At 38.6% G+C, this 16,233-nt stretch overlaps 1 long non-coding RNA gene across 1 annotated transcript in view; it reads left to right on the top strand.

Annotated features, from left to right (window-relative positions):
- Window positions 1–16,233, top strand: part of LOC133102596 (uncharacterized) — a 74,224-nt gene that overhangs the window by 25,622 nt on the left and 32,369 nt on the right. Inside the window, exon 2 of the long non-coding RNA XR_009703010.1 lies at window positions 29–131. This is a non-coding gene — a long non-coding RNA (uncharacterized LOC133102596). The remainder of the gene's footprint in view (window positions 1–28; window positions 132–16,233) is intronic.

Below are 16,233 nucleotides of genomic sequence, written 5' to 3'. Positions count from 1 at the left end.
TGATCATTTTCTTTATTTAACATGGCAGCAGACACTCTCTGCGTAGGATCATCATGCCGAGCATAAACTGGACTTTCCCACTTGCCTGGCAGGAGTGAGACAGATCACTGTGTGCTATATGAGCATCTGAGGTAAGACCCACTCTTACAGATACTTGATTTTTTCCTAATCAATTAATTTTCTTAAATATATGTTTCAGCCTCAATCATATACAGTACAGTAGGGGCAAATCTGTGTTAATCTGCATCTAAAGATCCAAGAAAAAGCAGAGGTATAATATATTCAACTCAATTTGGGGAGGTTAGTTACTTTGTCAATTCTGTGTGTGCTGTTTTTTTTTTTAGAAAAAATATTTGGTTTAAGAATAGACTGGTGTCATCATAATCCACCACTGGTGATAATACTGATGTTCAGACTCTTAAAAAAAAACTTTGCAAAAAGACAGTGAGCTACAGATGCATGTGCTGTATTTTTAGCTCACATACAAATATTAGAACTCTTATTAAAATGATAGGGTTTTTTTTTTAACAGAGAAGGAATGAATGCTGCATAATTAAGTACAGTATTTAATTTGGCTGTTGTGAAGCAAAAGAATAAGGTAATAATTTTTATTGTACTAATCAGTCTCAAGATGTTCTCTGTGTTAATTGGGTTAAAAAAATTGCAGTACTTATTAGAAATTCTAATTTCACAATGCAGCACTGACAATAAGCTCAGCCAGTGAATTATTCACATCTTTAATTTGCTCACTTAATGACAGTGTTCTGTAATCAGAGTGCAGAGACTGCTGCCTATGCATTATGTATGATGCTCAGGACTTAAATGCAGGACATTATGAAGCTCTCAGTGGTTCAGTAATTAGTTTTCCACAAGACAGGATTTAGATATTCACAGATAAAAGTCCACAGTTGGATAATGCTAAGGTTGCAACACAAAATAACAAAGGAAAGGAAGCTCAAAGTTTAGACTGAAACTTTGTCTTTCTGGCCTTGTCCACCGTGGAAACAGAATCAAGCCACCTGAAATAGTTGCCTAGCTCTGATCACATGTTTGAAAACTGTTTTTGAACAAAGTTGTAGCAGGCAAGGCATTTGAACAATTTCAGTGGATCAGAGGGGAAAGATAAAACCTTTTTAATTAGTGTTCACAGAAGCCCTGCAATCTATCCTCCTAATAAGTCTGTAGTATGCATAGCAGGCATTTTCAATGTGCTTTGTAACTTAGTGCAAATGCAAATCAGGTTACAATAGTGTTTGGCTGTAATTGTGTTTGTAAAAGGGTTACATGCCCAAATGGAGATTGAGCTTGCTCATGGTTTTGTTCCAATTGCTTCTGAGGGGAGGTTTGAAAACCAAATGAGATATTAAGTGAATCTGGGCATGAAAGGAAGTAGATCTGAATTGTCAGTGCAACTTTGGAATTTCTTACACTTGTCAGTTTAGAGTTGTCAGTTTTTCTTTAGTGATTCTGTCATAATTGTTGTCATAAATTATATAACCTTATAGACTATCCAGAACCCTTACAAATGCTTTAAAAATGTATACTAACTTTGGGAAAACATTTCACAGTATCAGTTCTGAAGTTTAATGACTAAATTGAAATCTTTAACTACAGTGATTTTTTTTTTTTTTTTTAAGAACATGCTGTGCTGCTTGGGGTATGTTTGAAGACTTAAATATTAATCTTTATTAATAAGATCCCATTGCTTTATCATTTGTCAGTCTAAGATTTGTGCTCATTTCTAAAACCCAAGTGTTAGGATTCAATAAATATTGGTATCCAAAATTGGAATGCACAGTAACACTTTTAAAAAACTTCCTTTTATAGCTTAGAACATTTTTTTAAAGACAGTTGAGCTGAGAAATCTATAGGCAGATGTAGTGTTTAGTGAATGAATGAACTAGTCAAATTAAAAAAAATTATATTTCACTATAATTTGAAAAAATTTTAAAGTCGCACCTCCAAATTTGACTTCTAACTTCTAGAACTGAAAAGTTACTTTAACAAAATAAAAAAGGTTTTCTTGTATGTTTAGGAAGCTGTTGCTTTTGTGGTATTTAGAACATACTTTTTGGGGAAAGGACACTTGTTTGGGAGAGGAATTAGGATATTGGGCAGTTGAGCTGGTGACCTGGCTTTGCCGTGGGTTTGTATACAGAATAATATGTGGCAACCAGATGGTGGTAGTCGTACTGGTAGGTAGCTTAAAGAAATGGCTGGGAGTTAGGAAACTTGGTTCTAGTCCTGTTTCTGCCACAAACCAGCTATGTGACTTTGAGCACTTTAAAATCATTTTCCATTTCCTCAACTGTCAGACAGGAATAACAAACTTTTCTAGGCTTTAGAAAAAACAACTGTAGAGTTGTTATGGGGATAAATGAGGTAGAAGGAGTGAAAGTTTTTTGAAAATTTAAAAGCACTAGACAAAAATAAGGAAGTTATTTTAAGGATTAGCCTAAAACTAAATGTGTTTCTTTGAATGTGTATTGTTTATTATGGCAGATGCAATACTCTATAATGCAAAAATGTCAAAATATTGTCAAGTAAATCAATTTAAATTTAATTTAGTGAAAATAAGCCATGAAAAAATTCCATCTTAGGTATTTGGGGGAGAATTAAGAGAGCTTTGAGATCTCATAAACATCATTTTGATGTCACTACTCCAAAAAGGTTAGTGATTCTCTTGCTTTAGACAGTTCTTTCATCCATCACTTAGGAGAACTTACATATTAATACTCTCAGAAGTCTTATGCCTGGAATGTCTGTCAGTCACTAAGATTTCAGTCTTTCTTCTTAGATTATATGAGTCAGATTGAGATCATTTACACCACCAGAATTTTGGATCTATTTTACTCACCAAAAATCAGTATATCAACTGATCAATCAATAATTGATTATCTTATTAATTTTTTTCATCATCTATTGAGCACTTACAGTGCTATCAAAAATAACATGCTCTCTCTCCCTCATTCTTATGAGGCAGTTACGTCTGTATTGCAGATGAGAGACTGAAGCATAATGAAGTTAAGTAACTTGACAGTACCACACAGCTTGTGAGTGGTAGAGTTGGAATTGAACCAGCTCCAAGTCCTGAGGTCTCAACCAATAGACTGTATTATCAGTTCCTAAGACCCTGTGCCAATTGCTGAGACAAGGTAATTGAGATTCCTGCCCTCAAACTGCTAACAGTGGTAACACTTGAATTTCTTCTGCATGCTCAGTTGTAGGTCAAGACTTGCTTCTCATAGTGTGATCTACAGACTAGCAGCATTGGCATCATCTGGAACCAGGCTTGGGTGCTTTGTAAATTTTGATGTGGCTTTTATATCACCTGGGGATAAGGCAAAAATGCAGATTCTCACTCAGTAGGTCTGGGATGGGGCCCAAGATACTTTTCTAATGTTTCCAGATGATGCAGTGTTGCTGTTTGGAGAAGCTTCCAGTTGGTGACTTCTAGAATTACTCTCATTTCCCAAAGTTAGGTATCCAGTGTGTCTAAGACAGGCCAGGTGTACTGGATTACTTACTGAGTCCTGCTCTTCCTCCATTTCTGATGTTTCTTTGATCCAGATAGAAGAGCTTCCACTTTGGTTTCCTGACTTGAGCCCTCTGCTGCCCTGAGTCTTAGCCCACATACCTGTGGCCCTGGCTACCTGCTTAGCTCTGGCTTAGACCCTCTCCAGTGGGTCTGATCTCACACTCCCAGTCACTAGCATTGACAGTCCTATATCTGTTGTGGCATCAGCCTGGTTGAGGACCTTTATTCCCTTTTCTGCATCAGAATCACCTGTGAAGCTTATTAAACACCTGCAAGCCCTCTCAGCACCACTGGCATAGATTCTGGTTCAGTATACCTGGAGTGGGTCTAAGGACCCTTTTTTTTTTTTTTTTCTTTCAATCTTTTACAAACTTTTGTAGTTGATCTGATGGTCAGCACATGCTGAAAACACCATCCCTGGGGTCCCTTGCTGTGCCATGACCAGATGGGAATTATTTGGAAAGTGATATTGGTGTAGCTTGGGTTCAAGTTTGCCATGCACTAGGAACATTTTCTCTATGCCTCTATGTTAGCAATGGGAGCACAACATAGGAAGAATTTAAAACTTTGCTGAGCTAGTTTCAGGGAGGCTTTGCTGAATGATTGACATTTGAATTGGCTAATCATTGAATAAATGTCTTTTTTTTTTCAGGTTAAAGGAATAGCATATGCAAAGACAGATAAAATAAGAAAGGTATCTTCAATACTGAGACATCCATTTTGACAAAAGTGTTTGTTCAGCACACAGAAGGGAGGATTAGGAGATAAAATTATAAACGTAGGTAGCCTCAGTTTTAGGACCTTATCTGTTAAATCAGAGTTTACACTTCATTCTATAGACAGAATTACCTAAGGTTAAGATGGAAAGCAAGGTGATCAGATGTGTGTTTTGGAAAGATAATCTTGGCATTGAGATATATGAACTTAGTGGGGCAAAACTGGAGGGAAAGAGACAAGTTAGGTACCTGTGGTAATAGCGTGTGAGATGGGGAGGGATGTTTTTCTCAGGCCACATGCCTGAGCCCTGAACTGAACCTTTTCTATCTCAGACCCTCATGATGTTTCTTTGTCACACTTATATTTTATAGTCATAACCTACATGTTAGATCTTTTAAATGGCATGGCCTTGAGAATTCAGGGAACTCAATGCTTTTATGAGCCATCACTGGTTCTTCTCTTGATTATTTTACCTTATAAGGCTAAGACAGCTAGCTCTAGGGTTCTTCTCTCAGGAGCTGCTTAGAGATTTCAGGTAATTATTTGCTAGCAAAATCTTCTACGTTGGTCTAAGAGAAACTTGAAAACAGTTAATGAGCAGCAATAGGAATGCCAATAGTTGGGAGAATTGTGTCTAGGCCTCTTGAATGTACTGCGATTGCCCAAGCTCTGGAGAAGGACTTTGCATAGTCCATTAGCCGTTGCCCAAGCTCTGGGGAAAGACTTTGCATAGTCCGTTAGCCTCGACCCAGCTTGATTTTTTGTCCTGCATCTGAATTTGTCCTTCTTAGAGTGAATCTCAGATGTGCTTAGGCATTTCACCCAGTTTTTGTTGACAAAAGTGTTTGTTCAACACACATAAGGGAGGAGTAGGAGATAAAATTATAAACTTCAGTACTTCCTTGTTCCTAGCTAAATTCTCTTCCTTGACTTTAATCTACATATGCTTATGTGGTAGGCTGAGTAATGGCTCCCCAAAGATAACTGCCATATCCTGTGAATATGTCACCATACATGGCAAAATGGACCAAGCAGATGTGATTAAGAATCTTGAGATGGGGAGATCATCCTGGATTATCTGACTGGGCCAATGTAATCACAAGGGTCCTTTTAAGAGAGAGGTAGGAAAGTCAGAGAAAGAGATTGGGAGAGGCTACCCTGCTGGCCTTGAAGATGGAGGGAGGGACCATGAGCCAGGGAATGCAGACATCCTCAAGAACCTAGAAAAGGCAAGGAAACAAAATTTCCCCTTAGAACTTCCAAAGGGAATCAGCCCTGCCAACACTTTGACTTTAGCCCAGTTAGACAGATTTTGAACTTCTTACCTCGAGAACTGTATGACAGTACATTTGTGTTATGTGAAGCCACTAAGTTTCTGGTAATTTGTTATAGCAGCAATAGGAAACTAATAGTTTATTACATACCTTTATCTGACATTTGTTTTGCTGTCCAGTTTGTCCCACCGATAACAATTTTCTTGCTTTATTGTTGCTTTTCCTTGAATACTTCTCTGCTAGTGGGCCAGCACATTTATTTCTTCTGAGCTTCAAATTCCTCGGTAACAAAGGAATTACCTAGGAGGTGAGTGACTGATGGGGCTGTATTGAGGTAAATGAGATAAGTCCGGTAAAGTACTTCACGCAGTGTTTGATGTAGGGTAGGTGTGAAATGAATGCAGTTCCTATCTCTTCATGAAATTCTGGTGAACTAATTGTTGGGTTTTTTCTCACAGTATTGGAGAAATTCAGTAGCTGTTTTGAATATTAATGGCTCACAGGATAGAAGTTTATTTAGGATTTAGATTAATAATTGCTTAGTGCTTATAACAATTCTTTTTGATCCATTTTGAATTTCATTTAAAAGATACTTTGATTTTGAATTCTTTTGGGGGTAAAATATTATTCATGGCCATGTCTACACTGTGCAAACTAAACTAGCTAAAGCTTAGCAGAGCACTCTTTTTTTTTCAAAATTTTTCCCCTCCTGCCCCATTTTGAGTGTTTTTCTACACACACACACACGCACACACACACACACGCACACATAAACACACAGTGTCTACTTATAGTCTGCAATACAGTTAGTGCCCTATGTAGAAAGATGCTGTGAGGGTTAAATGAGAATGCAGGTGAAATGTTTGGTCTACTCTTTAGGAATATAATGTAAATTGTTGATACATCTGTTGTACTGACAAGGTTTTGAGCTGCTTGGGGAAAGATGTATATTATATCTTTGGATCCCTAAGGCCTTACAAGATTTGTTAAATAAATTACTAAATAAAAGTTGGAAACTTAGAGAGGAGCAATGAAGAAGAGTTGGAGAAAAGGAAAAGAAAGAACCAAATCTGGTAGTTATTTGGTTAGGTTCTCCCACTGTTTGCCTCAGAAATGTCTCGCGATCTCTGCATTTGAGCTCCTAGCCCCCAAACTACATAGTTAATGTGTGAACAGACTCTAAACCCTCAGTCATATGAACCAGTCTTAGTAACTCTGACTGTCCAACTAACTAGGGCTGACAAATAAACCTTCTCTTTCCCTATATTAGTTTCCTATTGCTGCCTTAACAAATTACCATCAACTTAGTACCTAAAACAACACAGATTTGTTATTTTACAGTTCTGTAGGTAGGAAGTCCAGTACAGATTTCACCAGATGAAAATCAAGGTGTTGGAAGACTCTGTTCCTTCCTGGAGGTTCTAGAGGAGAATCTGTTTCCTGCTCATTTGAGTTGCTGGCAGAATTCAGTTCCTTGTGGTTGTGGGACCGAGACCCCCATTTTCTTTCTTTTTTTCCTTTTTTTCTTTCTTTACTTCTTTCTCTTTTTTTAATGGAAGCAAAGATAAGGAGTGTTATGGGAGAATCATGTAGAAAATTGACAATCAGAAATTTTTTTTGAAAATTTTATACTATCCCCAGGGGAAGATTTTACTAGCCCTATGAGGAAAGGAAGGCTCAGAGAAGTGCAGTAACTGGATTTAGGACACACAAAGGCCAGAGTCGAGCTCATTGGTCTGACTGTTGAGCTCATTCTTTCAACCTCTCACTGTTATATTTGCTGCTCTCTGGATGCGTGGGAACCCCAGGCTGCCCCCAGTTTCTGGTATAAGTATGTCCCAAATATTGCATGGAGGTAAATGGCATGGGACTTTTTTTTAACCTTTTGACCCACTTCACCCATTTCTCTCATCCCCCTACCCCTCACCTCTTGTAATCACCAATCTGGTCTCTGTATCTATGCACTTGTTTTTGTTTGTTTTTTTACATTCCATGTATAAGAGAGATCATATGGTACTTGTTTTTCTCTGGCTGACTTATTTCACTTAGCATAATAGACTTGAGGGCATTATTGTTGACTGTCAGCTGAAGCCCATTTTCATCTTCTAAAGGCCACCTACATTCCTTGGCTTTCTGTCCCCTTCCCCGTCTTCAAAGCCTGCAATGGCAAGCTGAATCCTTCTCATGTTTCAAACCTCTCCTTATTCTTCATATCATCTCTCTGACCCACTCTTCTGCCTCTCTCTTCCAATTTCAAGGAGTCGTGTTATTATGTTGGGCCCACCTGGATAATCCAGGAAAATCTCTACATCTAAAGAGCCTTAACTGAATCACAACTGAAAAGTACCATTTGCCTTTAAGATAATGTATTCACAGGTTCCAGAGATTAAGAGGTAAATGTCTTTAGGGGCCCATTATTCCCCCTACCACAGTCGATAACTGACAGCTTTTGTCTGTATTATAGTTGTTCCACATCTTGTTTTCTAATTTGTGCAATATTATTTTCAGTCTCTCTCTAAGCCTCAGTTATCCAGTCTCAGAACTTTATTAGGCATTTGATTCAAATCTTTTGTTAACTTAGCTCTTCTGCAATATAAAGTCATTTTTCTCCCAATTTGTTTCAATTCAATTCAATTCAATAAGAATTTATTGTCTACTGAAAACATTCCTGGTATGATAAGGTAAGGTATGGAGTTTGTAATCTGCTTTAGAGATAAGATGTATTCATATGAGACAGAGAAAAATGCAAGAGAGAATGTAATCACCATGGGTATGTGACAGACAAGGGTGCTAAAAGGGGAAGATTAGCACGCACGGTGGGATTAGGAAAGCAAGGTTGTGATTTTGCCTGGCTAAAGTCACTTACAAGATGTGATTTAAGGAACAATGGTCAGATCTTTCTGTTTCAAAATATCTCCCTATATAGCTTGAAATGTTTGCTTCACTTTGTCACTATTATATCCATTTAGCTTAAAAAGCATCCTCTTTTACCAAGCCATCCTGTAGAACTCTTGCTCAGGGAATACATATTCTTAACTGTTCTTAATTGAATACTGCATATCCATCCTTGTACTTTAGTCTGAATCAACTTTCTATAGACCTTTAAATTTGTTGTCCTAGTATCTGAGAGGGTTTCTAGCACCAGGCATTTTGGGACCTCAATAGCATATAAGTGGAGTAAATCAGGAGCAGGTGGGGACAAGTCTAGGCAAACTGAGCCAGGACCCCTATTACTCTCTCATGATGCCCCTAAGAGAGATTAACATGGCAGTGGGGCTGACTCCCATGGATTGTGGCCAGAAGTCCATATTCCAGTGTTCAAGGGGAAGTAGTTCAAGTCTGAGACAAACAACCATTAATATCACAGAAGCTCTTAAAATGATAAGTAGGGATCGAGCCATAGAAGTATCTGGAGAGAGTAGAAAATTATAGTCAGGTAGAGGTAGCTTGTTTCTGGGAGAACAGATCCAGATAGAACCTGAACGTCATCTAGGGTCCAGCCGCATTAAGGAGACAAGAGGTAGGCAATTATTTGGATCCCAGGCAAATGGACCAGAATTTAGTATAGGGAGCTTGAATATAAAGTGGAAAGCATGGCCAAAGGCCAGAAATAGAGACTTGGTATGAATAGTGAGACAAAGGTTCCAGCCTGGGGCTTGGGATCACTGTGGTCAGGGAAGACATGAGCTTCTGCTGACAGACAAATTCCAGACCTTTGGGACCATAACTCTAATATTCAGTCAGGCCTCATTCTCATTGGCTCAGGCAGAACAGGGCTCACTGACTGTTGTTTTTCACGGGCCTGCACCTGGCCATGGGTATTGTAGGTCCCGATTGTCAGCCTGTGGGGAATTGGATGAGTACAGTTGGTCTCTGCAGTGCTAAGAACACTTCCATGGAAATTTGTTCCACCTGTGTTGTGCAGTTTGTCTAATGCCAGATGACTTCAGGCACAGTTGAATTAAACTAACAAGTTGTTTGCTTTTACTATAGTGTTATTCCAAATCTGGACACTGGTCATTATTTGGTCATTTTGTTAATTTTCTAAGTTAAAAATTTAGATTGAGTTTTGGCAGAATAGGTGAAATTCTAATAATCCATTCTCTCTGAAGTTAAAATGAGAGGGAGTGAGTTCCCTGAGACTTGAGGAATTCAAACATTCATTAGATGACCACTTGGCAGACGTGATACTAAGGCTAAACAGGTGACATTTAAAGGTCCCTTCTAATCCTAAAATCCTATCTAAATAAGGATAATGTAAAATATCTAGACGTCATAGTTTATTGAATACCCGGCTTCTTTTAAATTTTAGAAAAACACATTAATTAGAAAAGAGATATTAAAAGGGATAATTTTCATTAAGCATGCTTGGTTATTTTAAATTACTTTCTTCAATTTAAAATCCCCTTAGTACACTGATTACTTATTAGATAAACCAATAATTTTCATTTGTAGTAAAATGAAAATTTATGCATAAATATTTAAATGTTACACATAGTCATATCCATTGAGGATCCTTTTTTTTTTTAAAGCATAAAATCCATACTGGTGTATTTTATTACAAAGTTGTTTATTTTAATGCTAGTTGCACTGAATTTCAATGGACTTTTTAATTGCAATTAAGCTCACAGTTTTCAAAGTTCTTTTAGAAGAAGGGCCTATCTGTATTTAAGATGTGTGTTGCCTTAGGTAGTGCTGTCACCCAATCTCTGCTGTGTCTGGCAGGCAGTCTGTGAAGAAACAAGTCCACAAAAATGGTGTGTGATTTGGGGGTTGGTGTCTATATCTAGGAATGAGATACGGTGGGAGAAGGTAACTTTTTTTTTTTAAAATTAATTAATTAATTAATTTATGGCTGTGTTGGGTCTTCGTCTCTGCGCGAGGGCTTTCTCTAGTTGTGGCAAGCGGGGGCCACTCTTCATCGCAGTGCGCGGGCCTCTCACTATCGCGGCCTCTCTTGTTGCGGAGCACAGGCTCCAGACGCGTAGGCTCAGTAATTGTGGCTCACGGGCCCAGTTGCTCCGCGGCACGTGGGATCCTCCCAGACCAGGGCTCGAACCCGTGTCCCCTGCGTTGGCAGGCAGATTCTCAACCACTGCGCCACCAGGGAAGCCCGAGAAGGTAACTTTTGGTACCTTCATTTTAAGCCTAGCATCACAGAATTTACATGCTTCAAAAGTTTTTAGTGACAACTCTCATACCTCACTTTACAGATGAGGAAATAGTCACAGTGAGGTTGAGTGGCTTATCTATTCATATATTGCACTTAGCAGTTCTCCCAGCTCCTTTACATTCAGTTTGACCCTGACAGCCCATTCAATTATTACTCTTCTTTTAAAGAAGAGGAGAGATCGAGTGAATTGGGCAAGATCACACAGTCAGTGGATGGGGGTCCTGCTGCCTCCACTTGTGATGCTGGAATATAGCCTTGCACAGTACTTTTTTCCATCCTTATTTCTCTGGTGACTACAAGATGATTAAATCAAACCTTATTCATCTGAGGGTAGGTAAAATAAAGTTACAACATACCCCATTCGTTGCAAAACAGTGTAAGATTTGGAAGTGCTGAAAATAGCTTTTTCCTAAGGAATTTACTAAACTTATCATGTGTAGTTTATATTTTATAAATAATATTAGATACCAAGCACATGTATTATTTTGATATTTACAGGTTTCGTAATACTTAGCATTTTAAAAACAGATTGCTTTTTATATAGTAATATTTGATTTATTGCCTTATAATCATTGTTCTTGATGAACATTGACATATATATTTGAACATTCAGGAGCAGAAACTTTGTAATGATGCCAGTCAAAAGTTATTCTCAGAATTTTAATTTTATAATGTTGTACATTGTAAATAATTACATTTATTTCTTTTGATCTCTATGTGTGGATCTTTAAAAATATTCTTAACTATCTGCCTAAAGCTGGTGGTAGGCAGGACTTTTGATTGCAGTCTTCTCACACCTTGTGTCCTAAGAAGTCACTTTTCTCTTACTTTTCTTGAAACCCAGATGTGAAGATCCTGCAGTTTTTCCGTTGCAATGCAAGAAGAGCTTCTTAGCGTAGGGAAGATGCTTCAAAGCCACTTTCCCTCGATGTCCATGACTGTGTCTGTAACTCACTGCTGAGCTCTTCACAACATGCTACCTGTTCTAATCTTTCAACATCCCAGAGACCTAAGCATTGCAATATGATTGCCATTCTGTAAATGGGGAAACTGAGGTTCTGAGAGGTTGAGTGCAAAAACCATTCAAGATATCCTTTTTCTACCACAACAAACTTATTTTATTATATTTCCTTTTGAAAGAGAGAGAGAGAGAGAGACAGAATAAACGTAAGATCAACAGTGGCCCTTTACATTTGTATAGCACTTTAGAAATTTCTCTTTATTTTTCTAGCCCACTGTGTGTTATGTGTGTATTACAGTGTTCTCTAGAGGACTAATGTGATAATGATAATAGTAATATTTGTTAAAAACCTGCTATATGGCAGACACTGTGCTAAGTGTTTCATATACTTTATCTCATTTCATCCTCACAGCAGCCGTATGAAGTAGAAATTATTATCCTCATTTTTAAGATGAGAATATGAGGCTTAGAGAGATTAAATGGCTTGCCCAAGGTAACTGCTGTTTAAACCAAGCAATCTAACTGCATATTCCAATACCCTAACCACTCTGCTCTGCTGCTTGCACTGTACCTAAGGCTCTTCTTTTTTACCTACTAATGTTTCTTCTCTTTTATGAAGGGGTTGCAGGGGAGTGACTTCTGCACTAGCACTGCACTGTTAAGAACTGCTGCTACTGACCAGTGTGCTCAAAATTTAGTGGGTATAAATATTATCTGAGTTGTTTCCTAAGGAAAATGGTGCTAGACATTGCTGAAATTTTCATACTAACCTAATTGATACAAGATTTAAATGTGAATTAGAGTTGCTTAGTGGGTAAACCCCCAAATTTGATATTGTCAACAAATGTCTAAGTAAATAATCATCTCTTGACAATTTTTTATATGAAAACAGATTTTATGATGTCAGTTGCTTTAAGCAAGCTGTGTGGTGCCTATTCTATGTAATTAATACAATCATGGGATATAATCCAAAAGGGTCTTTACTTTTGTCTTTCTGCCCCTTTAAATTTCTCCAGTGGCGTTAGTTTGTCTGCTTATGGATGGAAATATGTGGTCAATTCTATGGCTTTTCTGTTCTCTCTCTCAGGGTCCTACATTGTGGAGCTTGAGAAACCTCCACACTGTTTTCCACAGTGGCTGCACCAATTTACATTCCCACCAACAGTGTACAAGGGTTCCCTTTCTCCACATCTTCGCCAATGTTTGTTATTTGTGTTCTTCTTGATGATAGTCATTCTGACAGGTTTGAGGTGATATCTCATTGTGGTTTTGATTTTCATTTCCCTGATGATTAGAAGTGTTGAGCATCTTTTCATATGCCTTTTGGCTGTCTACATTTCCTCTTTGGAAAAATGTCTATTCAGTTTTTCTGCCTATTTTTTAACCAGGTTGTTTGTTTTTTTGATGTTGAGTTATATGAGCTGTTTATATATGTTGGATATTAATCCCTTATCGGTCATATCATTCGCAAATATTTTCTCCCATTCAGTAGGTTGTCTTCATTTTGTTGATGGTTTCCTTTGCTGTGCAAAAGCTTTTACGTTTAATTAGCTCCCATTTGTTTATTTTTTCTTTTATTTCCTTTACTTTAGGAGACAGATCAAAAAAATATTGCTACAATTCATGTCAAAGAGGGTTCTGCCTATGTTTTCCTCTAGGAGTTTTACAGTATTGGGGTCTTACATTTATACTTTTAATCAATTTTGAGTCTATTTTTATATATGGTGTTAGAGAATGTTCTAATTTCATTCTTTTACATGTAGCTGTCCTGTTTTCCCAGTACCACTTATTGAAGAGACAGTCTTTTCTCCATTGTGTATTCTTGCCTCCTTTGTCATAGATTAATTGACCATAAGTGCATGGGTTTATTTCTGGGCTCTCTATCTTGTTCCATTGATCTATGTGTCTGTTTTTGTGCCAGAACCATACTGTTTTGATTACTGTAGCTATGTAATATAGTCTGAAGTCAAGGAGCATGATTCTTCAGCTCTGTTCTTCCTTCTCAAGATTGCATTGACTATTCGGGGGCTTTTGTGTTTCCATACAAATTTTAAAATTATCTGTTCTAGTTCTTTGAAAAATTCCATTGGTATTTTGATAGGGATTGCATTGAATCTGTCGATTACCTTGGGTAGTATGGTCATTTTAACATTTACAATCTTTTAAAATACATAAATGAATCTGTTCCTTTATGAGCAAGATTGTCTTTTCTCCCACTGACCTCTTGCCAGTGTAGAGAAGTCTGTGGATTGATTTGGGGTTTGGTAGTATTTTCAGGTCTCTAAGTCCAAAGAATAAGATCATGGAACCAAGCAACAGTTACAAAGTAGGTAGAACCGCTTTATTATTACCTAGTGAACTGGACCCCCCCTTATATACCACTTTATATCATCTTAGCTCCATTTTTTCCTCCATTCACTGCTGTAGTGGCCAGGTCCACACAGACTTTGACCAGATTTATATAGGTATAGCCTGACAGTGCCTCAGCCAGGCCCAGTTCCTTCTTTTTTCCCATCTTGTGTTTCTCTGACTACCTTAGAACTGCTGGGCTCTCATGCATGATCAACCAAAAGAATGGAGGCAAAGGAGTTAATGCCCATGGGGCCACTTGGCTAATAGAGAATATACCAGGTAGATAAATGTTTCTACCTTTTCAATGCCAGGTGGGCAATTCTGACATGCATGTCCATAAAGCTTCTCATAATCTGTTTTTTTTTTTTTAATAAATTTATTTTATTTTATTTATTTTATTTTTGGCTGCATTGGGTCTTTGTTGCTGCGTGCGGGCTTTTCTCTGGTTGTGGTGAGCAGGGGCTACTCTTCGGTGTGGTGTGCGGGCTTCTCATTATGGTGGGTTCTCTTGTGAAGCACGGGCTCTAGGCACGTGGGCTTCAGTAGTTGTGGAGCGTGGGCTCAGTAGTTGTGGCCCACAGGCTCTAGAGCGCAGGCTCAGTAGTTGTGGCGCACGGGCTTAGTTGCTCCACGGCATGTGGGATCTTCCCGGACCAGGGATCCAACCCGTGTCCCCTGCATTGGCAGGTGGATTCTTAACCACTGCGCCACCAGGGAAGCCCTCATAATCTGTTTTGAACTGAGTAATTATTGCCCATAGAGGTTTCCAGCTAGATAACACATCTTTGTAATGACTTTGCCTTCTTCCCCACAGATTCCTCCATCCCTCACTACTATTCTCTGAGATCAATTCCCAAATAAACTACCTGCCTGCAAGCCTTTTTCTCAGGCTTTCAAGGTGACCCAGGCAAAGACTAATTACCAATACTAATCCTTCTCATTTTCTGTCTCTTGAAGATTGGTGTAAACCCAGAGATTAAAAGTTATAAATTCTATGAAATTGGCATGTCTACAAAGAGTAATGCCTGTATTTGTTGGCTTCAGTTGAATAATTTGACACCAAGAATTGAAATTGCTCATAAGTAATTCATGAATATGGGCAATAGGAGCTGAAATACCACCAAGCTGTCATCCTCTCTTGGAAGCAGAGGACTGGACTAAATAAGTTCTTTGAGAAACAATGAGGATTTCAGTGACTTTTATCAGAGGGAGGCACTTTCTTTTTGGCTCAGGAAGGTATCAAAAAGGCTTGTCATTTATCTGGGCTCACAAGTAGCTATACACCAAGGGGATGCCTTACAGTTTGCTTTAATTTAAAAGTGATATATTCTTTCCACAATTCAGAGTTGTCCTAGGTGATAGTGATGCTGATGTCACTTCCACCTGGCTTTGTGCTACACAGGAGAAGCCGAACAAATGTTTTCCCATTCTTAGTCTCAGAAACTCCTGTAGTTGTACGATAAGGTAGTCCATGGTTCCTAAACACTGTTCTATGGACTGACTGTAGCAAAATCACTGAGGAAGCTTTTCTAAAATACGTGGTTCTAAGTTCTGGAGATTTGGATTAGTTCTGGAGTTTGGGCAGTGGTAGGCTGGAGCTGGCCTGTCTAGCTCGTGAGAGCCCATTGTTCACCTCTCTAACTCTGCCTTGAGTGACTTCGTGTTAGTAGCTTGAAGTCAACTCTAGTGGGTATTTATTCTATGGAAATTGGCAAATGCTTAAAATCAGAGATTTTTTTTCCTCCTAGAGAGCTGGTGTCAAACATTTATTAGCACATCACTGGCCTGGGGCCAAGGATCCAGTATAACCTCTCACTCAGATAAGGAATTTAGGAGTGTGTAGTATTTTTTTTTTTTTAATTAATTAATTAATTTATTTATTTTTGGCTGTGTTGGGTCTTCATTTCTGTGCGAGGGCTTTCTCTAGTTGCGGCAAGCGGGGGCCACTCTTAATCGCGGTGCACGGGCCTCTCACTATCGCGGCCTCTCTTGTTGCGGAGCACAGGCTCCAGACGCGCAGGCTCAGTAGTTGTGGCTCACGGGTCTAGTTGCTCTGCGGCATGTGGGATCTTCCCAGACCAGGGCTCAAACCCGTGTCTCCTGCATTGGCAGGCAGATTCTCAACCACTGCGCCACCAGGGAAGCCCGAGTGTGTAGTATTTTTATTTTTGATTTAATATGGACTATTGACATGGCAGTACTATTAGCCCTTTATCAC

This window comes from Eubalaena glacialis, chromosome 12 (genome assembly GCF_028564815.1).
Source record: "Eubalaena glacialis isolate mEubGla1 chromosome 12, mEubGla1.1.hap2.+ XY, whole genome shotgun sequence".
Classification (NCBI taxonomy): domain Eukaryota; kingdom Metazoa; phylum Chordata; class Mammalia; order Artiodactyla; family Balaenidae; genus Eubalaena; species Eubalaena glacialis.
The sequence above is the reverse complement of the archived record's forward strand: the minus strand, read 5'-3'. Positions and strand labels throughout refer to the sequence as shown.